Raw genomic sequence first — 24388 nt, forward strand, 5'->3', positions numbered from 1 at the left:
CCCATTTTGCATATTAAACGCCCACCCGAATAACCGCCGGGGTGATTATTGAAAAAATAATCAGTGATTATTTGCATTATATTGAGGTAACCCAAAATAAGGCTATTCGCAGAAGTAAACAGTTAGCTGCACAATAACTGTGCGGCACTTCCTTTTTCTGTCAAAATAAGAGAGCTAGCTAACGTTAGAAAAAAGGGTGCACCGTAATCTTAAATCGACCAACTATAAATATGTTGGACAGTAACTGTCATCACAGTAATGTCCTGGTGCAGGTCTGTGCAAAAATAAATAAAGGCCTGCAGCGAATAGCCGCCTGGTTCTTTTAAACGCCTGGGGTCCAAGGTGATTTTGCGTATTAAACGCCCGGGTGATTAATTGGGGAAATATGGTAAACATATAATTGTAATTACATACAAAAATGGATACAAGGACTTTTATATTGGCATCATCCCCCTGTTTGCCTTCATTTATTTACTAAACCTGTTGTTTTAGGAGCTGTTTTGCCACACTGTGTAAGTGACTGGAGTGACACAAATGCTGGACTGCCAGCCCACGGAACAATTAACAAGGGTATTTCACCACCATTTGGAATCATGTAATATGCATGTAACTATACAATGCAACACACTTTCAATATTCAACGAAATAATTGATTGGGAGTTGAAAATAATATAGTCATGAGAATGGAGCTGACCCGCATCCAGAACAGTTCAGGGAAAACACAGTTAATACCCCTTCCTACCTGACTGCATGTTTAGTGAGAGCAGTTTGTCTACAGTGTTCTGATGTAGGGATTTCTTGGTGGTCTAATGTGTTGTTGTGAGTTCTTCACGTTGCATATCACGTGCAGCAACAAAACGCTTAATACTGAATTGAGTACATTTGAATAAAGCACAATTTAATATTCCATCACAAAATATTCCTCTGATGTTGAACAGAAGAATTTAATTCTGAAAATGACAAGATAGAAGGCCTTCCCCAGGCTGTAATCCCTTAAATCAAAGAAATAACATGAATTGTCTGAGGGTGGATTCTGCTTTAATTTCTTCACAAGAGCTGAATTTAACCGGATCAGGCAGAAATGACAGCAGGGGAAAACGGAGGGTGAAACCTCCACTGTCCCACCCATGTTGTCCTGAAAAGCTGAAACAGGGATGTTCTTGGCTGAGAGGGGAGAGTAGTACATGTCAAGTATGGGAGGAATATAAAATGCAAGAGTGTTTCTGCTGGAATGCTCTGCTAGCGGTTATGTATAATTTATCAAAGTACACCACAAATACTCCCACAGGCAGGAGGAATGAGAGACAATCTAAATGGAATATGTATCAGGTCGCCGTTTTTACACTTAGAAATTATATATTTCCTTCGATTTTTCATGTATTTGTTTGTATTAGCTCTTGTGTTGTAAGTCTCATTTTAGGAGGGCCACCTAACAAGCCCTAATGGCTTTGTTTTTTTTTTTTTTTTTTTTTTTTTTTTTCGTTTCTTCTGCTGAAGTTATTGTTTTCTCTTCCTAATCTTGTAAAAATGCTTTGCATGTATTATGCATTCTTTTTTATTATGTTTTTTTTTTCATATAGTAATAAACTAATATAACGAATAAACTAAACTACACTTCACTTCACACACTCTTCACTACACATTCTATAAGGAGCAGGCTACAAGTATTAAATGACAAAAATAGAGGAACTCAAAGGAGTGATGGACGGGCATGTAAATTTAAAAACTGAGCGATAAACTGTCAAGTGATCTGACAAATCCCAAGAAAAGTTTATCAATATGGCAGTTCTTTGATAAGAAGAGACAATTTTTACAAACACGTTCTTTTAAAACATACAAACGTACAGAGACTTATGGCTGGTTTTCCCTGGGTTGACTGCTGATAATGACCCTGGGCATCTGTATGAGGCACACCAGTCTTTCTTGCCTCTATCGCGTGTCAGTGTCACATGATTATGTTTAGGGACCAAAAACAGTGGGTTAAGGTTAGGAAAATGGCTTCACCTCACGTGATGGATGCAATGGAAGTGTTTAGACTCACAGTCAAAACAGGAGCAGTCTGCCAACCAGGGTTTCAGTGAAGATGCCAATGAGATAAGTAGATACTGTCTGACAGTATTATATTCCCCAAATATGATCAACATGAGAAACTTTGCATTGAAATGTGTTTATTCTACTAATAAACTGAGTGGGATCAATAGCTGAAGCAACCAATCAATAATAGTCTGTTAACATAGATCTGCTTTGTTTTTGTGTAATCTCTATCAACCACACACAAAGAAAGGGCAGCTTAAAGCAGCTAAATCTTTCTCTCCTCAAGTGTGAAGTATATAGCCATTGTCCAAATTGTTTGTAGTAATGCACAGTCAGTGAAAACATGGCCAAACAGGGCCTAAACCTCTAAAGATTTCTCAACACGTAAAAGCACTAGTGAAATGTTGACAGTTATAAGAGAGAAGGTGGCAGTTTACATTGACTTTAGGGTTTTCTCCAACTGCAGAAAGAGAAATTTGACTTAATGCTCTGCTACTGGAGTTGCATTTACATTAGCCTTGATACAGGACCCTTTGGAAGTCAGAATCAGAATCAGAATCAGAATACTTTATTGATCCCCAGGGGGAAATTACTTTTTGTTACAATAACAACTCCCACTCCAAGTGTAAAGTAAAAAGAGCAAATAGTCAAGAAAAATAAAGAAAGGAATATAAATATAAATATATATATAGAATAAAAAGAAAGAAAAAATATATGTACAAGTGCAAACATGGACAGGAGTTATTGCACTATAGGTTATTGCACATAAGTATGGTATTGAATATGGATTATTGCACAAAAGTCTTTGGTCGTACAGGCTGTTGACTCTACCAAAGGGTCCTATGCTGCTCCATACAGGATTTTACATCCAAAAGTCAGTAAGGCCTGTAGGAAAAAACTACATCTACATCAACTACAGTTTTACTAAACCAACCAGGTTGTTGTAATCCCTCACATGTCTACTTTCACCATGCTAACATCTGCCGTAAGTAAAGTGCATCAATTACTATGCCTGTGGGACTTCCAGAATATGGGGATTAGTGGCAATTTATGTGTAAATTGGAGAGTAAATGGAACCAATAATACAGAAGCTATATTTAGGTTTGGAAAAATCTGTGAACTTAAAACCTGACCAGTAGCACTGTGATTGAGTGAGCTGAAATAGAAAGTAATAAAATGATAAGATAAGCAGAAGCACTGGGCTGTTTCTGAGTGGCAGTCTTATCTTAATAATGTCGGAGCAATTATCAAAATGAACCTCCACACTGAACTGAATTGGGCATGTTACAACTTCTCTCCAGAAACAGAAGGAGTACACAGAGGTATTAAAACACTGCTGAAAATTAAGTGAATCTCTAAACTCACTGTGATGAAAATCTGAAGTGGGAGAAGATTCTTAAGTAGAAATGTTTTGCAGGTAAAACAAACACACAACATATCCAAGTCTACTCTTTCCAAGAGAATGCTGTGTCAAACATGGCAGATACTCTTGAATACTAATTTAAAAATTTCTCCCTAACCAATTAATATTCTATTCTTTCCCATGCTTAAATCTCTGGTACACTGCAATTAATATTTCATATAGATACTAAAACACATTAATGCATAATGAAAAGCCTCTAAAAATTATCAACCCATCCCACTTCCCTCTCCGCTTTTTACCATTTCTGATGCAGCATATGCAGATATTCAGCATGTGAAAAAAATATGTAGTTGAAAAGAAGCAAAATATCAAGTGATACTGCCCCATTTTAATTTCACTGTGTGCATGCATATGTGAAGTCATTAAGTGAAAGTTACAGTGAAAGCAACGTGGCTCTACAGTCATGGTTTTAATACCGGTGCACAGTACACCACCCAGTAAACAAACAGATTGGAATTATTACATTTCAGCATTTTATTCAGTGATGCTTTTTCTCTGACTCCCAATAAATGCTAACAGTAGGAGAAGAACAGGAACAAATGTTTTGGCAAATGTTTGCTATAGTCTTCATCAGAAACCAAAGTCTCCCCACATTATTCTGGCAAACACACAAGATATTGCAAAATGTATCAGCTGTTGATTTAAGACAGTGTTGGCTGCGACAATGTAAGCAAAAACAACAAAGCAAACAACAATTATGAATACTATAACAAACTATAGGCAAAAGCATTATAAACCAATATGTCTTAGTAAGGTATTAGGCCACCATGAGCTGCCAGAGCAGCTTCAATGCTGCTTGGCATTCTACAAGTCTCTGGAACTCTACCAAAGGGATGGAGGGATTCTTCCAAAAGACCCTGTACATAGAGAGGGATATTATAGTAGGGCTGCAGTGCATAAAGCCCTAATTACAAAGACAAATCCACATTTGAGAGTTGTATGGCACTGGTCAACAGAGATGTGGAGAAAAGTTTTGCTGTAAGATGAGTCATTCCTCACCATATTCTGGGCAAGTGGGCGAGTCCATGTGTGGTATCCACCAAGGGAATGCTACAGGCCTGAATACTAGACCCCTACAGTGATGTGGCGCGCTGGCTCTGTTGGCTCACTACAAATCAATACAAAGTTATTCTGAATGACCACTTTTAACCTATGATGAAACAAATCTATCCTGATGGGAGTGGTCTCTTTGACGATGAAACAAGGCATGAGGTCTCACTGAATGGTTTGATGAGGATGAAAATTATGTATTTATGTATATGCTATGGCCTTTGCGGTCACCAAATTTCAATGCAGTTGAACATCTATGGGAGATTTTGGATCCACATGCAAAACAGCCCCAAGAATCAAAAATCGAAACACCAAAGTAGAGAATATCTTTTGGAGCAATAGTGTCCCATCCCTCCAGTAGAGTTCCAGAGACTTGGAGAATCTATGCCAAGAGCACTGAAGCTGTTCTGGTGGCTCACTTTGGCCCAACATCTTACCAGTACATTTTATGTTGGTTTGCAGTGGACACATGGGACATAATTCACCATAGCATGTCATTTGTCATGTTTAGTATGTACAGTTCTGTTATGTGCCTGTCTGTGTGACTCTGTCACTTTGAGAAGGTGTAGCTAAGGTAACGTACTGCATTATGGGCAGCGCTTGGTGGTAAATATAAGCAGCATGTGGTTTTGTGTTTCAGTGTCATTTTACCAGAAGCAGCATGTGTGCAGCATGTCAACACACAGCCTGTCTTGTCAAAGACAGAACCTGGACATTTTCCAGAAAAGTTGCAACATGTCACCAAATTCAGTCTTGCTAATGAAGTTCAGGAACATTCAAACCACCATCTGGTTTGCTCATCAGTTCCTGTCTCCGCACAGCCTGGGCAACGACACTGCCAAGCCTTTTAGAGTTTAGAGACTTCGCAGCACCCTGGTGTCTTTTTTGCCCAGCACCCAAGTGTCCTCTGGCACTCGACTCTCTAGCTCGCCTGTGCATCACCCCCTCAGCTCACTGCTCCCTGCCTGAGCACTGCCAGCCTGGCTCTCCGTGCTCTTCCCACTTGTCTGAGCACAGCCTCATTGGTACTTTGCTTCCCAGTTGCTCAGCACCTGCCGGCCCATCCAGCTCTTCGACCGCCGGTTCAAATGCTTACTCTATGGTCTCCTGCACTCTTGATGACCACCAGGTTTCTGTTGGCTCGCCTTGCACTTTGCTCAACTGGCTGTGATCAACAACCAAACTGACTCAGTGTTCATTAGGACTGGGGTAGCCCAGTCTGGCAACCCCTCTGCCTTGTCCCCATTGGCACAGCCCTGGATCTGGTCTCAGTGACAGTCCATTCTCCTGGTTGCACTGACCTGCTGGCTGTTGGCGGTTTGCAGATACTTCTGCTCCGAAACCCACCAGCTGTCAGTGGTTTGCGGATCCATCCACCCCGACATTCACTGTGTACCCCTTTGAGTCTTCAACAGGCCATTCTGCATCCCGACTGAGGAACATGCCAGCTAACCAGGACTGTCCTGTTTGGAATTGTGCAGCAGGTGGTAGGGGTAGCTCCTTACCTCCTATTTTCCATGGCATATCATTTGTCATATTTTAACCATGTACAGTTCTATTATGTGCCTGTCTGTGTCATGTACTCACTTTGGAAGGGTAACACACTTCATGAAGGTTTTTCCTTGTATTTGTCATCAATTGCGAAAATACTGATGTTCAACTACAAGTTCTGAAACATTTGTATTTCATTCCAGTTTTACTTTGTTTTTGCATTTCCTGTAGGCAGAGAAATGCCAGAATATCATTTTGGGCAAACAGTATGATTTAGACTGACTAGATAGGTGTATTTTTACATTTAAGTTGTTTTAGTACCACTCTAATTATAAACCAAAGACTGCAATGAAATTCCCTCCCCCCTCCCCCCACCCTCTCTCCTTCTCTAATATTCTTACAATTTTCACCTTTCTCTATTTCTATGTTTCTTCCCCCTTCAATCTCTCCCCAAGATGTTATCTCTCTTATCTCCAATGTGGTACTTTTCTCACTGAGCCAATCTGATTTTAATCATTTAACAAGCATAGTGTAAGAGTGGGCATCTAGTGGGAAAAAAAGACTGTATTGCGTTTCTCATTTCTTTGGAGTGCTTCATGACACAGAACAATATAGATGAAAACAGCAACAATGAAGAAATGATTCTCAAAGGAGGGGAACAGATCATCTGCTTTATAGGACTGTAGTCAACCAAAGAAAATTTTAGTTGACTGAAATTTGACCTACTCTTCAATCAATCAATTGGTCAATGGGGAAAAAACTCACATTATCTCTAGAATAAAGTACACAAAGTACACTGTGGCTTATGATGTTAATCTAGAGTATAGTGCCCTTTGGCCTACCTGATAGCCTAAATGAATTATAAATACACATAAAAAGCAAGTTGTAGCATATTAAGTCATTTTAAATTAAATTATTTTTTCATGATGGTCAATATACACCTGACTTGTGGCAATACTCGCTCTTACAGAGCTGGTGAAAGGTTCCTGTTTTTCAGTCTTCTTGGAATCTAGCAAACTCAATGAAATTCTCCTCCTCCTCCTCCTCAAAAATGTCTCTCACCCACTGAGCCTTGGCTGGCAGGTCAACAGTCACATTATAATCTGGTTCTTAATAATCTAATTCATTGTCATTTTCATCCTGATCTACAGGAGTTTTCAGCTGACTGAACCCTGATTCAATCCTCCTAACAATCAGAGGAGGAATCTGAAATCTGTAATCTGGTCAGGGACCTTAGTCGGTACCAATGTTCAGCCCAGATTATCTGGTAATGTGAGGGACTTACAAATCCAATCTCAAGACTCTCCAAGACTCAAGAATGTCCTTGACTCATCAGGGCCGCCCTTATAAATTCAAACACGTTTGATATCTTGGATTTAAAATCTGGATAATTACATCACTACTTTCTGAGCAAGACCACAACATCCAACAACAAGCTATTGTACAGGTGTGCTGGACAGGTAAGATGGAGGAAAGGCTTGTCGATATGTGGCAAGAACATGACTGCATGTAAGTGTCTTTCAAGTAGTGATGCGCAGATTGGCTCTGACGCCAATGAAATGAACTGAATCTTCCAAATGAACCAAAGCAGCCAAATGGATACCATCAGATCAGAGCCTGCACATGTTTATGTCTCTTCTGGGAGGGCGCTGATTCATCGTATTGAAATGTCAAGTCTGGATATTGTGAGTCGTGTATACCTGGTATGCCATGATGATGTGACATTATTTTGTGAATAACATGAGTTAAATATAAAAATTCATAGTCTAAGTATTGGCCCAATGATACTTATGCCCTTCACTTCACCCACTCTCTGAACTTCTCTGAAACTGCATGTTCTGGAGATACACACCCAAATTTTAGATCAGTTGAGCACATGCCTCATAAATCAGCAATGCAGTGACAAAAAAGTTAATTTAAAGCTTATGTTGAAAGTCTGCAGTTTCACATTTTCAAACTGAAGCTCAAAGTTATCCAAGTAGTCCAACAGGAGTCTTGCAAGAATAAAACCTTTCCCTCATTTCCATGAAAAAAGCTTTTTTTTCTTTAAGTTTCTACAAGCAATCCGCCAGAGGGAGGAGTGGCTTTGTGTATTTGCAGATAGAGTTTGTGCTCTCGAGACCCTCCAGTGGTCAGAAAAATCGTTTTGCAGCTTTAAAATGGCAGACAGAGAGGAGGAGCGAGAGAGAAGGAAGGGCAGACAGATCTTTTATATTTCTCCAAGAGATGGAGGCAGTGGATGAGTCACAGGATGAGTGATAAATTCACAGAGACACAGATGAAGCCACTGGGTCGCTGCAAGCTGAGGAGTCAGTGAGGACCATCCCATGAGGAAGTCATCACAGTCAACTGGCTCACATACAGGAGTCATTCCACACCACTGGACTCCTATCTCCTCTGCTTGCCTTCTCTCCTCAATTAGCAAAGAAGTCATCACACTTCATTAAGTCCCCTCTAAGAGAGAGAAATTCAAGCAGTGGACGTTAAAGCAGTCAAAAAGCTCTAAAACATGTTTTTTGAGCTGTTAACTGGAATCTATGCTTTGCATGTGATGACATTATCTCAGTACTTGGGCGGGTAGGGCAAGTTTCCAATAATACAGTGTTGCCTTTGCTTACTTGCCTTAAGGACAGAAGGTTGACAATTTTCTTTTCAGCTTTACTGGATTGAGATGCTTGAAAGGAGTCTGAACACAGCAGATGTCTTTCACAAGCATTTAAACATTTGAATGAATCAATACACCATTTAAATATGATGATATGAATGATAGCAAAGGCACATGGAACATAATTAATAAAATTATTAGAAATTCTACTAATAAACCAAGCTATCTTAATCACTTCACTGAAAAGGAAAAGGACATAACCAACATGGATGATGTGGTGGAGGGATTCAATAACTTCTTTGTCAGTGTAGGGCCGGATTTGGCGAAAAAAATAAAACCTCCACGGGGGGAGCTACTTCCAAACACATAATTGATAGGGACCCATGTAACTAGAAAATGATGTAACTAGAAAAGAAATAATATATATAGTTAAGAATTTAAAAATAAGACATCTACTGATGAAAATGTCATAGATATGGAAATAGTTGACCCCATTACTCATATATGCAACCTACCATTCAAACTGGGTACCTATCCTGCAGAAATGAAAACAGCTAAAGTAATACCAATCTATAAAGCAGGAGACAAACATTTCTATACAAATTACAGGCCGATCTCATTACTACAACAGTTTTCCAAAATCCTTGAAAAACTCTTTGTTCCAAGATTGGACACTTTTATTGATAAGCACCACATTCTGATCGAAGGCCAGTATGGCTTCAGAACCAACAGATCCACCTCAATGGCTCTCACAGAAGTAACAGAGGAATTAACTAATTCAACAGAGTATGGAGTATGCGGTTGGAGTCTTTATTGACTTAAAGAAAGCTTTCGACACCATAAATCACGACATATTACTACACATACTAGAGAGATACGGCATCAGGACTTAGCTGGATAAGGAGCTATATAGAAAATAGAAAACAATTTGTTCAAATAGGAGATTATAGGTCATCATGCTCAGACATTTCCTGTGGAGTACCGCAAGGCTCCATATTGGGTCCGAAATTATTTATTTTATACATCAATGACATAATCATGGCATCTGACATACTTAAATATGTCATTTTTGTGGATGACACCAATATTTTTTGTTCAGGTAAGGACCTGCAGCAGTTGCTGCAGGTTATTACAGTAGAATTAGAGAATCTGAAACTGTGGTTTGATAGTAATAAGCTTTCACTAAACATAAGCAAATCTAAATTTAACCTATTTGGCAATAAGAAGGTAGGCTACATCCTGGCACTCAAGTAAAGCTAAGCATTGAGAATGTAAAACTTGAAAGAGTCCAGGAGTATATTTCTGGGGGTCGTAATCGACCAAAACCTGAGTTGGAAACCCCACATAAACTATGTTAGATTGAAAATGGCTAGCGGTATGAAGGTTTTGTGGATTTTGATGTGTTCATGTGGCTTTAAGGCTTTGTGTGTTTTGATGTGTTGAAGGCTAAGTTTCCATATAGACTTAAACTATTGTATTCTAAGTTATAATATTCATTGGTGAATCTAAGTTATCAATAATTTCTCGCTTTTCATTGTTTATCTTTGTTTATGTAATTGCTTTACTAAGCTATAGTAAGCTATTCCTCATTTCTCATAAACTGTGATATGAATGTAAGAATTCTGCAAGAACATCTTTCAAACATGTTTCAAATTGGTCTCTGTATTATATGCAAAGTAGCCTAACGATCTTCTCTCTAACACCAAGATTGATTGTAAATGTAAAAGTTGCAAGGGGTAGGTTTACCATAAGCCTTTGGCTTCTTACCTATCATTCATTCAAATACTTATAAACACAGTTTTCTTGTATTTTTTTTTTCCAAAATTTCTGTGTTTCTAGTAATTTCTAGTATTTTTTTTTTCTTTTTCATTTTCCCCATTTTTTTTTTTTTTTTTTTTTTTTTACTGATGTCATAATGTTACTTAAACATTTGTTAATTCAAAATTCAGGTTTTGGGATCACCCTGGTGGCTCACCACATAGAGTAACACTAAGGCTTTGCCGCAGTGGCCTCAAATCCAGCCCAGACGCTTTACTGCATGTCAGCCCCGTTCTCCAATATGATTGTCGAATAAAACAGAAATGCCCCCCAAAAATGATCTTTTTTGAGGCATTTCTGTTGGTGTTTCTAATGCTGAAAAATTTGACACTGCAATTTTCAAATTTACTACAAATTTACTTAATATTCAGTATCTGCCCTTAAAAGTCTATATTGGTCAGTCCTTTATGTGGCTGTATAAAAGGCAATACATTATCATAAATACTGAATAAAACTGTTGCTGAGTATTCAAAAAGTAAATTTATAATGGATTCACAGACTGAAAACAAGTGCCCCTTTGGATTCTGTTGAAGGCTAGCAAGAAATTCTTTTTTTTCGGCAATGGACGGAATCCATTGCGATTGCCAGTTTAGCTGCCGATGCTGTACGATGACGCAAGCCTACTGAGAATCTAGAGTCCTTTCAAATTGATTTGGTTGATTTCTCCTGACTCTAACAAACGCCCACAATCTCATTTTAATCCTCCTTTCCGGCTCCACAGAAATGCCAGCTCCATTTTAATAGTTCTGGATTTTCAGGAACTCTCACATCTTGGTGAATGAGCATAAGTATGAATTGACTTGCCTAAAACTATCACGCAGCATTGTACTACAGTAATAAGTATGGGTACAACTTATTGTCTTGGCTTTTGTGTACAACATGTAGTGGCAGCCTCTGATGTGCATAACCAGCCATCACTCTCCAGTGCATTGTTCAGCGTTGCACTGTTCTCAACCAACAAAGCAGCCAAAGAGCAACAGAAACAATATTTCCTGTTTGTCTGCTCAGCTGTGGTGAAGAGGGTGAATCATTTTTGATCATGTTCATAACAACCTGATGGTAGATGCACATTCTCTCTCCGCAGTCTATTCTTATTCCTTGTCAATCGCTATTTTTTCTCTGCACGCATATATTGTGTATGCATGTAAAAGGATTTTATGTATGTGCAAGCGTGTGTGTGTGTGTGTGTGTGTGTGTGTGTGTGTGTGTGTGTGCGTGTCTGTGTGGGTTGATGTGTGGGTGGGGGATATATCAGTATCATAAAAGCCATTATCAAGTTTATTTAACTTATGAAGGCACTCGAGCACTCAACAGTTGAGGTGTGACATGAACAATGCAAATATATGACCTGTTTGTTTGCCCACTTTGCTACAGTTTTCCCACTGATATTAGTTTTGATTTTGCCTATACCCAGTTCATTAAAGTTTTAAAATATGCTGTTCTGAACAGCCAGTACCAAGTATGTTTGTCCCGGGAAAAATCATCTGACAAACATGAAGTGATGCATTTTATGTTTCAACCACTGTTTGTGTTAGAGTAGACCTTTTCACAGCAGTCATTTTGACATGAACCAGCAGGCTAAACCGGTGTTTCTCCCTACCATTACCTTGGAGGGGCAACCCCCCTCCAAGGCAATGGTAAAGGGGCATGGTAAATCTAAACTGTTTCACTTGTTTGCGTTGAACAAAAGGAAAAAACAACTTTCTTAACTTCAAAAGCATAAAGCAATTCTTTTTAGCTCTTTCAAAGGCCATTTTTTCATAATAACCCTTGACGCTGATAGTAAATTGATTGTGGAACAACCCACCAAGCAACAACCAAGGCTGTGGCGTCGAAACACCCGTCACCAGAGCCATTCTAATAACAGCCGCTGCTTAAAGTCCCTTAAATCAGCAATGCAGACAAAGAAAAAAGGTGATGTGAAAATAAAGAAAAACAAGAATTTTGCAGATAATCACTTAAAGGTAAGACATTCAATAAATAATAGTATCAACAATTGCCAATTCTAAAGCAGTTTTTATAATTTTACATGTTAGGTGATTTCTAATAAGCCATTCATGGATGTTGAATTGGTGCTTGGTTTTCATTGTTTTTCAGACAACTCAACAATTCACAGAATAGTTTGTTCTATGATTATGTCATTAGGACATGACGATTATGTTTTTTGTTTAGATGGCGCCTGGAACGCAACATTAGTCTCCGCAGCTAGCGCGACTTGCCTAGATCACTCGTCTCCATGGTAACCATCAGAGTCACTGGAATTCGAAGAATCCTTTCTCACGTTTACTACCGTCTTACTTCTAGAGTTATGGCGACACATACTCTGTTCTAGCGTGAGCTGCCTAAACTTGCGACGTTGCAACATTTTTCTCTCTATCTGCCTTCTCTCTATCATCTCTATCCTTTCTGATGCAGATAGGAGCACAAACTTCGCCACCCCTTCCTAGCCCACCCAACTGAAAAGTCTAATTGACGTCGCATGCCGTGTTTGGCAGTCAACGTTTGGATTTGAATTGATGTCTATAGACGTCAATGGCAGTCAACGTGTTAATAACTTTGAATTCTCTATCCCATTCCCTATGCTATTGTTTGAGCTGTTGTCATTGCAATTATGAAACAGTGCCAGTGGTCTAACAAAAGGATGAAAATGTCTTTCTATCCTACCCTGCTTAATAGAGGCAAAACAATCATTATTGTGAAGATGATATGAAAAACCATTAAGGTAAGTGATGAGGGCCTCTTGGGGCAAAAGCCCTCCCTAAGCCAAAGTTGTTACAGACCCAGGCCCAATTTCCACCTTCAGTCAAACCACAGACTAAACCAATAAAATTTTTATTTCAGAAGGCTTGGTATTTCCTTTGACACATAAAAAACAAATGTTTTACAAGACTACAACAAAACTGCCCTCGTTTTTAGTCTCCCTCAGTGGGTATCTTTCTTCCACAAAGCTGGCTTTCAGGTAACATCACAATTAACTGAGTTTAGAGCTACAGAGGTCTTTTACTGACATTTCAGTAAGTCAAGTAACAAATGTTCCTTCATTAGTACCCATATAATAAGTCACTTGCCAAATTAGTCCATTAATTTATTTAGAAAATAAATTTATTAAAAAGTAAAATAGAGAGGCTTTACCTGGCCAGGGCACCGAGGTCTGATTGTGCCCAGTAGAGATGTGCTATCTTGCCTCTGGCGGTGGAAACTGAACACACCTATTCAACTCCAGAGGAGGACAGAAAGTGTCACTTGTGTGATCAGGGAGAGGTTGAAAATGAAATGCACTTGTAGCTCTACTGTCCATTATATCACAATCTTAGATACAGGCTTTTCTATAATGTCTGCAGAATGTCCTGACTTGTCTTCAATGACTTAGGAACGCAGACCTCAGCGCCTGTTCGCAGACAGTGTTTCATCTAGCTCAGTTTGTGTTAAATGCTTACCAATAGAGCATGACGTTATGTTATGTATAAAGTGTTCAGATGTGCCAGAGTTATATTTTTTAACTTGGATGTCTATGAAGCAGGCTTGTGTTTGTATTTGATTTGACATTGTATGACATGTGTGGAGGTGTATTACAGCACATATGCAAATGGAATCGACCAGCTAGCCTACATGGAAAATGTGCCTTCTCTGGCTTCTACCTCAGATATCATAGTTTTAATGATTTTTGATGTGGAGCAGCATTTGACTAGCTAATGTTGTCATACCAACTATTCAATCAACCAGGAACTGATCCATATTTAGAACTGATTTCTAACTATCATACACATATTTTCTGCACTGATACTGTATAGGGCCACTGCATAAGTTGGGCCACAGCAAAGTTGATTTTTCCTGATGTTGATGCTTTTATTATTATGTCATGTTTCATTGTTTAAATAAAGCAACATCCTGTCAAGTTGTGTGTGTGTGTTTTTTTTAATATATTGTCTAATGTAATGTTTTTTAGGTTGGACCCCAGGAAGAATAGCTGACACCCACGTACACAGCTAATGGTGATCCTATTAATAAACAAACACCCCTCCGAAACAGGAAGTGGTAGGATGCTAACTGCCAATTGCAGGCGCACACCCATTAATTTCGAATGTTCCTGATTCACTAACATACACACAGAGGTAAGAGCAAAATTGGCTGCTACATCCTAGCTATGAATCTGGCAACAATTCTGCATGCATATTCTGTTCACCAAGAACATTTCTACATATTAGTGAATGAGGTCCATTGAATCTGACACTGAACACTTCATAAGACATGTAACTGTGTCATTAAAGCACTGATATGAGGAAAAAAACAGTCCCAGGTCTCATCGCCAAAGTGACAAGGGAAGGAATTTCATCAAGTCATTCACATCAATAAAACTACATTTGAGAGTGCTCGGTCAATATACTGGAAACTCTTAGGCAAAAGATGCTACTTCACCAATCCTTTTTTCTGTAATGACCAACATTACAGCTGTCATATATATACTGACTCTTCCATTAAAAAAATTTCAGAGAGCCAAAACTGCATTACAAGACAAAAATCACATCATGTCCATAAAACACTAAACACTAAATTGAACTGAATTGCTGTAACCCTGCTTCAAGCTATTTCTTTTTCCGCTCCTCAAGTCTTTCTCTTGGCATTTTGTTCTGTCTTTTCCAATCCAGCACCTCCCAAGAGAAAGAAGAGTTCCCTCTACATCTCTATAGAAGCTGGGTCGTTGCCTCTGCCAGTTCTCCAGGCAAGGAGAGAGAGAGCTGCCTTCAGAGCTGTACTGTACTGAAATGTAGCTGCTATTTCTATCCCACTGCCTGTGAAGTCAAGAACATGCATGCATGTGTGTGTGTGTGTGTGAGAGAGAGAGAGAGAGAGAACAGCATGTGCACACATTCAGAGGAAGATGGAGATAGATACAGGGTTTCTCTTGCTTTAAAATTGATCTTTGGTGTGTGTAGTGTCTGCAAGTTTGGCTTGCTGTCTGCAGGTTCCACAAAGGCCACAAGCACATTACATGGCCAAACAGGCTATTACAGGACACCTCACAATCGCCAAGCTACCAAATCATATTTTGCATTCAAATAGTAATACACGTTAGGATGAGGCAACAATGCAAGTTTGCACATTTCAAGACTCAAGGACAAGGGACTGTAATGTCTTCACTGCAAAAATTAGAACTAAATATAAGAAATAAATACTAACTTAATTTGAGAAGATACAGGATAGAAGTAAGGAAAATTATCTGCCAGTGCAGTAAGATAATTTCACATGGTGAGATTTCTTGAAATAAACAAAACAAATCTAGGCTTTACAAAAGTGAGATATCTCTTGATATAAGTAGTAAAACCCTCATTCCAAGCATTAAGTCAAATAATACTAGCTTGTCAATTCTTCTTTCACTGTTTGTTTCTTTCCTGATTCGAGTGAAAAGACCTTAAAACCAGAGCTACTAAACAAGATTCATTCATTCATTCATTTTCCAAACAGCTTATCCTGGTAAGGGTCGTGGGGGGTGCTGGAGCCTATCCTAGCACTCAAGAGCTGTCATCATTAACGTTCTGTCTTAAAATGAGACAAAGAATTTATGAAATCAAGCACACAGAACTGACATGGTCAACACTTATTTGTTCGACTTAATTTCATTCTGAAAGATTATAACGACTGAAGGAGAATAGGCAAGGACTCAAAAGCACGACTCAACACCAGATTAACATTAGCGACAACACAAACAACAACAATAATGAAACTATGGGCCTATAAAGCCTTTTGAGTCTGTGACCATGAGTACAGAGAAATTTAATTAACTAATTTAACCACTGAGGATCTTGGGTTGTATAGTTACGTGGGTGTGATATGAGTTCACATGGTGGTGCCGTTCTCCATGCTCCCCTGGGCTGCTAATACACACCTGTATTTCTATCTCTCCAATTCACTTTCAGAGCACGATTAAGCCTGCCCCAAAATAACAAAGCTGATGATGCAAATATTTAAAAACTAGTCCCGGTACCCTGTTTTTCTATCAAATTACAAATACTTGACAGAGTACTATCAGATCATTTCTTCCTGGTGCAAAGCTACTATGTGTAAGTTTCCAGCAGGAAAATAGTAAGAAAAAAAGATATTTAATTTTCTCAAAAAATGGGTACTGGGATTACGGGGAGAGATGGAAACACAGTAGTGTAGACTATGGGAGCAATGAGCAATTAATGAGAATTTTTCACCACCACGTGCAGTCATCTTACACCCAGGTAATTATACAACCTAATACTCTAACCAAAGTTCAATTTTGCTCAAAGGGCTCTACATAAACTTGAACTTGAACAGAGTGATGACATATCCTGCTGCAGTGTCACTGGCCAATGTGACAAATTGGCTCGTTGTAAATACTAACATGGTTGAAGATGATCAGACCATTCCAGACAGTCGCAGACCGTACTGCAAGATCAGGACATGACGTGCTCGCCTTCTCATCAGCAATGACATGCCGTTTTTCCTCCACATGTGATCATTTGTCTGGGGCCATCTGGGATGGCTAAATCATCTGTGATATCATATGGCGTTTGTCTGGACCTACGTGAATCTGGGACTTCTCAAAACAATTTTAATGAAGTAGAAATGTGACTATTTTGCAATGGAAACACATTTGAAAAACATGAAATGTCCATAGTTCTGTATGACCAAGCTGATTTCTCACTTAGAAAATGGCACATCAAGTAATCATGACATTATTAGCATTTTGATACTTTTACAGGACCTGAAGACACTGAGTATACTGCCAAACTCTCTGGTAGTCGACACATCAAAGCTGCACTAGGCAAATTCACATGTTGGCACCTCCAGATGGCAGATGGCATTTTGAGAATTTCACTACCAAGAAAAGCTGTAAGGTGATGTCAAAAACTAAATGTGACGAGCTTCAGCTATCACTGGCAATCAGGCTTTCTCTGTGGTTGAAGCACTTTTGGATTTGATTCTTAAAAGAGTAACTAAACCTCCAAACCACTTTTTCAGCTGAAAATCAATGTAAATGGGGATTCAGTAGTGTTACTGATGGAATCAGGTCCCAGTCTCGACATTTTAATGCAAAGTATATGGTTTCTATATTTTACTCGGCTAACAAGGTAAACCCTGTAACATGGAAGCAGACTGTTTGGGGATGATGAGCCGGGCACTGGTGCTAACCTAAAGTCTAGGCTAATGGAGAAATGGAGGAGATATAAGCCATCGACTCCGCTGGTCATGATGTGGAATGTGAACTGGCGGGCCAACAAGACCAACGAGTGAGCGGCACTGATCAGAGGACTGACAGGGACAGCAGTCTGAGTCTTGTTGGCCAGGGGAACAGTTTTTATTGGAGATACATCATCTTGGCACGACACCTGCAACACTCGTCCCGATGCTAACGTGGAAACCCCTGGATTCACCACCATGAGAGCTGACAGGGACACTAAACTACGTGGCTAAAGCAAAGGTGCAGGACTTTGGACTACATCAGAGGGTGTAACCCAGGGCATGTGACAGTTAAGGAGATGAGAGCATTATCCATCACCAGAGGAAGCCATGGCAACGGGAAAGGAGTACACACACAAGAAGGATGGAATAACAAAAGGTGTCTAAGCCTTGGTATAATGTTTTGGCTTGCCATGCTTTGTCAATGCTATGTCTGCGTGATCGCATGAAAACAACTCCGTATCCGCCCATCCAGACAACTATGGAACCCCGGAGTTTTAAAAGTTATAGCTGTCGGCTGCGCATCCCACAAGCTCCATCTGGCTTGGATACACCGGAGCTTTGTGGACGCTCACCCCAAATGTAAGTTACACTGCAAAAACTCAAAAACTTACCAAGATTATTTGTCTTATTTCAAGTCAAAAATGTCTTATTACTAGTCAAAATATCTCATTACACTTAAAATAAGACATGATCACCTCAGAAGTAACTTGTTTTTAGACAACTGTCTCTTGTTTCAAGTGAAAATTTGCTTGTTTCATTGGCAAAATTTGTTTCTTGTTTCTAGCTAATTTTCACTTATTTCAAGTGAATTTTCACTTTTTCCACTGGCAAATTTTGCCAATGAAACAAGCAAATTTTCACTTGTTTCAAGTGAATTTTCACTTGAAACAAGTGAAAATTGTCTAAAAACAATTTACTTCTGAGCTGATCATGTCGTATTTTAAGTGTAATGAGATATTTTGACTAGAAATAAGACATTTTTGACTTGAAATAAGACAAATAATCTTGGTAAGATTTTGCAGTGTAGTGTCTTTCAACCAAAATGTATCAGCACAGAAGGGGTGGGGGTAGCAACAGCTAGGGGAGCAGGCATGGGGGAATGACAGGGCGCCCCATGCCTGCTGATGATGTTACTTTTTTCACCTTCTAGAGGCATTCTTTCAATTTCCAGTGTAGAGGCATCTCAGCCTAAACTCTTCTGTTACTCTTTAAATAAGTTTTCAATTGCCACCTCCTGTCCACCAAGAAGATTTTCTTAAAGTGCCCATATCTAACAGCAGAATTTAATATGGACAAATAGACTTTATTTGTTCAGGGGGAATGGGACACTTGTCTATTGTAACTGCCTTAGGTGATTTAGGCTGGCAATAGGGGTGTACCTTTACAAAAAAAAAAAAAAAAAAAAATCCAACATAAACCAAAACAGTTGTGTATTTTGTTGCTAGTCAGTTTTAAAAATAACATTCTCCCAATAATTCTGCTTTGTGCCAAAAGTCAAATAAAAGTCATTTAATTTATTTATTGTGTTTGGTGTTTCGTTTCTTCAAAACCCTGTAGATGATATGGAGAAAGTCATGGGGAGAACCATTTTTCCCACTTCACATGGCTCTCTGACCCGGCTGGCTCAGCTCTAATGAATGCCATTACCAATTCTTATCATCTTTTCCTCTCCACCTCCTTACCCTCCTCCCTATTCCCTTTTCAACACGGATAGACGAGTCTCAGTCTGTCATTCTCTGTCAGTGTCATCATCCCTGTCCAGCCACCCCCACCCATCCCCAACACCCACTCTGTATATCTGTCTCCTTTCATGCTGTCTCTCTCTCGCGCTCTCTTCAGGACAAGCTGTACTGTATATGAGCTCCCTTGATGGTGGGCCACTGGCTAAACAAAGTGATATTAAAAAAAAAAAGCCATTCTGTCGGTGGCAAACGGAAAATGAATAATACTATCTTTCTGGCCAGCTCGAAAGTACACAGTATGAAATAACACCACCCAGTGAAACAGAACATGAACAAGTTTGTATATAAAGGCCAACATAGAAAATGTACATCAGCTACAATACTTGGCACATATTTACCAGCAGTACAGATGACCTTATCTGGGAAAGGATTTGCACAGGGACTGGTGTCCACGGCTAGCTGTGCCCCACTCATATTGGCCTCATCAGGGCCTCCTTCCCTCCCTCATCTACCCCGCTGACTAGAGTTGAGCTGACCCTAACCCTAATGTTTCAGCTCACCAAGACATTTTGGACAATTCTCTGCTTCCAGCTTTGTGGGACCAGTTTGGGGAAGGCCCTTTTCTGTCCCAGCATGACTGAGCCCCAGTGCACAAAGCAGCTCCATAAAGGCATGGCTGGCTGAATTTCATGTGGAAGAACTTGACTGGCCCACACAGAGCCCCGACCTCAACCCCATCCAACACCTTCGGGATCAACTAGAACAGAGATTGCAAGCTGGGCCCTCTGGTCCAACATCAGTGTCTAACCTCACAAATGCTCTTCTGGATGAACGGGCAAAAATTCCCACAGAAACACATCTTGTACAAGCCTTCCCAGTAGCATTACCAGAAGAGTGGAACCTGTATAGATAGATAGATAGATAGATCAATCTATGTAATCTTGATTTGAGGGCAAAGTGTAAAATTTACACAAGTAATCACAATATTGAACTTCGATGTTGCACCCCTACTGAAAATGCACTTTAGTGACAAACATGTCTAAATAGTCCACTGAGCAGCAGAAAATAAGTGCAGAGGAATACATGCATGGTACATTCCAGAATAAATCTACAAGACTGAGTGGTTCATATGAGGACTGGCTCTGGCAAGGTGCATCAAAGTCAATGAGTGCACCATTCTGAGTGATCATGCTCATGCTAAACATTAGGCATGTAAACATACCAATACAGATTCAAACTTTTAAAAATATTAACATTCAGTACACTTATGGAACTTTCTTGTCCCAAGAGTTGCACTCCCTAACCTTCATCTGAACCATAGCCCTAACCATAATCAAACACTGGGAGGTAGCGCTGCATGACGGTCAACAGCGGATGCAAAACATACCAGACTGTTGCTGCAGTGCGTATTCCTCAATGACACTTTTTCCAGGATAGAAACAAAACAAAAACTAAACAAAAATGAACCTTTGTTGACCAAAAGTATGATGAAATATCATATTTTCGTCAACAAATATAAAAAGAGATGAAAATGCAAGAAAAGAACAACACAAGTGACCTGGAGAGGATCAGATATATGACCAAATCTTTCTTTTGATATTAAGTAGACCAACAAAAATAGAATGAGCTACAATAAGGAATGTAGATCAATCTATTCATAAAAGTTACTAACAAATAATTTAATGGGGAATTAGGAGGAAAAAAGTGAAAATTTAATCTGTAGAATCAGAATAAAACTTCAGCTAAAACACTTAAGTTTTTGTTCAAGTTCAAGTTCAAGTTTACTTTATAGATACCAGAAGGTAAAATTGGCTTGCAGCGAGTCATTCATACAAGACAAAAAAGACAATAAAAAACACATAAATACACAAGTTGCATGTTGACATGCATTGAATAAAACTAAATCAAAATTGGCTGTCAACATTACACATCACACACACACACACACACACACACACACACACACACACACACACACACACAAACACATATGAACACACATCCTTGCAGTGAAGAGACAGAGTGGTGGCCAGAACATCCAACAGTCAATGGAATGCCATTAGTGTCTAAATGTGAGCATATACATGTTAATATGAGCATACCACAACAAGTGGATTTCAATTTGTCTTAGTTGAGCTATGGGCTTACCCCAGTTAATGCAAACAGGACACAGCATTAACATGCATAAATAAATAGATAAATAGAATACTTAAATATTATGAATATAAACAGAATAACATGCATATCAGCACATTCTGTGTTTCTTTAAAAGAAGCTTTTTACATGTTATGAAATGTTACTTATTGTCAGGTCCTGCCCCCACAGACTGCATCAACTTCCAAACTAACCCAGCGGTACTGTTCATGCATCGACATTTTTGTATCCTGACTTCATTTGAGCGGTTGCTGCGGTAACAACTGTACATTTTGCAGGCACACAGTTCACAAATCAGAAACAAAATGCTCATATCACAACACTCGCCTGTAGTTCTACAATTGTTGTGGGCAAAAAAAAAAAAAAAAAAAATCAAACAAAGCCACACGATTCTTTGCCTGGAAGAGGTTAAGAATCCAAATTTTGCCCAAATGTGTCTTTCCGGTTCTCACACCATGATCACCATGCTGACTCACATAATATCAGACTTATTGCACCTACACTCATTGTACTGCTGCTTTGTATCCATGCGGTAACTCACTTTACATAGACAATTAATAGAGGTGAACCTGCATTAACGCCTCTATTGGGATGACATCACTCCCATTCAAAGGCAACCAGCAGCAACAACTGCTGAATCCAAATGTCTGGAATTCCCTGGCCTTTCAGATGGGTGTCACTATCTTTGTACTGGACACACTTAAATGAAATTGGTGTCAATGTTTTTGCTTGGCTCTGGGTAAGACAGGCAAAAAGTTGGCGTGTTCCTTTAAAATGGTTAGGCCTAAATGCTATTCAAAGTACGTTTGTTTGGTGTCAGCCATATCCACGGCAAAGAACAAGTTCTGAGGTCTCATCTCTTTAGCAAATTTTCATGCCTTGCAGCCTGGCACCCTTGCAGAGTTTACATAATGGCACTGAGGGCTTCATTCTACATCACATTACATAAGACCAAAGTCTGTGAGGGTCTAGTCTGCAAGTGCTGATTACTGACATTTGGATTCACCAATTGGTTTGATGAGCATCAAAAACCACACAAACCATACAGCGTGACAATCTCAGTCACCTGATCATTTATAAATTGAGTGCAAAGGAGAAATTATGCAGTGGCAGCCAAAACGGCGTCATCGAAACACCAGGAGAAGAATGGTTTCACAGCCCTTCAAAGGAGTTCCAAATACATGCTAAGCCAAGGCACAACAAAGAGCTTCTGTAAACTTATCAAGGCCAAACCCCTTCTGAGAGTTTGTGTCAGCCTTTCCTTTATTTTGGTAGTTACCTGTATCTCCACCATACTGTTACATGTAGGCATGAAATTATAAAGGAAGAACTCTGTAGGACAATTCCAAATGTGCCTCTTGGGGGCCACTTACATTTAAGTGAGGTCGCTTACTGAGAATTACACAGCAATGATCCAAGATTCTCAGGTCATTTGTAGTTTTCTGTGACAGAGCATACTTATCTCTTTCACCCCACAATTTATAATTCATTTCCACAACATGGCTGAGTGAATATAGGGTGGTCAGTCAACATCTCGGCAGTTCCGAAATCCATCGGCTATAGATAGATAGATAGATAGATAGATAGATAGATATTGCCTATATGGACTATAGAATCTGTTTTTAAAGATGTAGAGTTTAACATCTTGGTAAAGGTAGCAGTGATTTTTTTTTTTTTTGTTTTTTTTTTTTTTTTTTTGCGTTTTGGGGTGTTGGTGGCGTTTTCAGGCCATCCTCTTGTCTTTAACAGTTGCTCTTTAAGTAACATCGTTGGACTGGCTTGTCTGCATGCTCCCACATGTAGCCCTAATGTTACCACTTCCATGCTCCCTACTCACACTTCAGCGAAAGATGAAGGCAGCACGTCATTGCCGACTCCACACATCACTTTTGTTATAAATAGAATTTGAACACTGGAATATTAATAAGCAGTAGGTAAGAACAGCTGCAGGACAATTCTCCTGTTCTTTGCCCTGCTCCCCCTGCCACTCTGTCCAGCTGTGCTTTGGTGTTTGCACATTCAATCCTACAGCATCTGCTAGGGTACCCCCGTTGCATACCGCTCTCTGTTACACGGAGCGAACTTTCTGCCAAACTCTATTCAATTTTACGACCTTTTAATGTGGTCTTTTTACCAGCAAATACAAACCATACAGCGTACGATTCAAGACCATTTCTCAATAATTAGCATCCACTCTTCGTTTCGGCATGCATGCAATACACCGTGCAGCATTTTGTTGCAATACATATCCAACGATTAGCTGCATGTCACCATAATCTTCTTCCATAATAACACGATAAACGTGGGCGGTAGCGTTCGGCATTTTTCTATCCTAAAATTGCAGTTTTATTAAAATAAAGTGGTCTTGGTGAATTATGTGTATGCCGAAATAAATAGTCGCTATTATTATTTCGAAAAGGTCTAGAGTTATGTTTCAGGAGTTATGTGCCTTGCAAGACAGACAATGTCTTTTACAATTTCCATAAATTTAAATGGAAATTCGGCCTTAGTGTCTCCACACCAGAGAACGGCGAAGCGCTATCAGGGCTGCTGTTAGGGCACGCTTCCATTAACGCTACAGCTGAGCGCAAAATGAATGAGACATACAAATGACTGCTAATGCTGGCTGCAGTCAAATTAGAAAACACACCACTGCCTGGAGACAATTCATCAGACAGAGTCGATACATCTTATTGGTGGCGTCATTTGTCAACAGGCAGTGGTCATATTGATAAGCTGTTGAATCTTGGGCAAATCACGCGTTACAAACCGAGCCGATCAATAGGTTTGAGAAAGCTTACCTCCACGACCTCTTCAGATCATCGTTTAACGGAGACACCTGTAGGTAAATCCAAAAGGACGTCCGTTTCTGGAAGCGAAACGATGATCACGAAGTGCGACTGGTGGAATGTGTGTGTGTGC

General features: G+C 39.5%; 1 protein-coding gene across 3 annotated transcripts in view; it reads right to left on the bottom strand.

Annotated features, from left to right (window-relative positions):
- dlgap1a (discs, large (Drosophila) homolog-associated protein 1a) overlaps positions 1 to 24388 on the bottom strand; it is a 203148-nt gene extending 178760 nt beyond the window's left edge. For all 3 annotated transcript variants that reach the window (XR_003929704.1, XR_003929703.1, XM_030074735.1), the window contains exon 1: positions 24268 to 24388. The gene's annotated coding sequence lies outside the window, so the exon portion shown is untranslated. The remainder of the gene's footprint in view (positions 1 to 24267) is intronic.

This window comes from Myripristis murdjan, chromosome 17 (genome assembly GCF_902150065.1).
Source record: "Myripristis murdjan chromosome 17, fMyrMur1.1, whole genome shotgun sequence".
In the NCBI taxonomy this organism is placed as follows: Eukaryota; Metazoa; Chordata; class Actinopteri; order Holocentriformes; family Holocentridae; genus Myripristis; species Myripristis murdjan.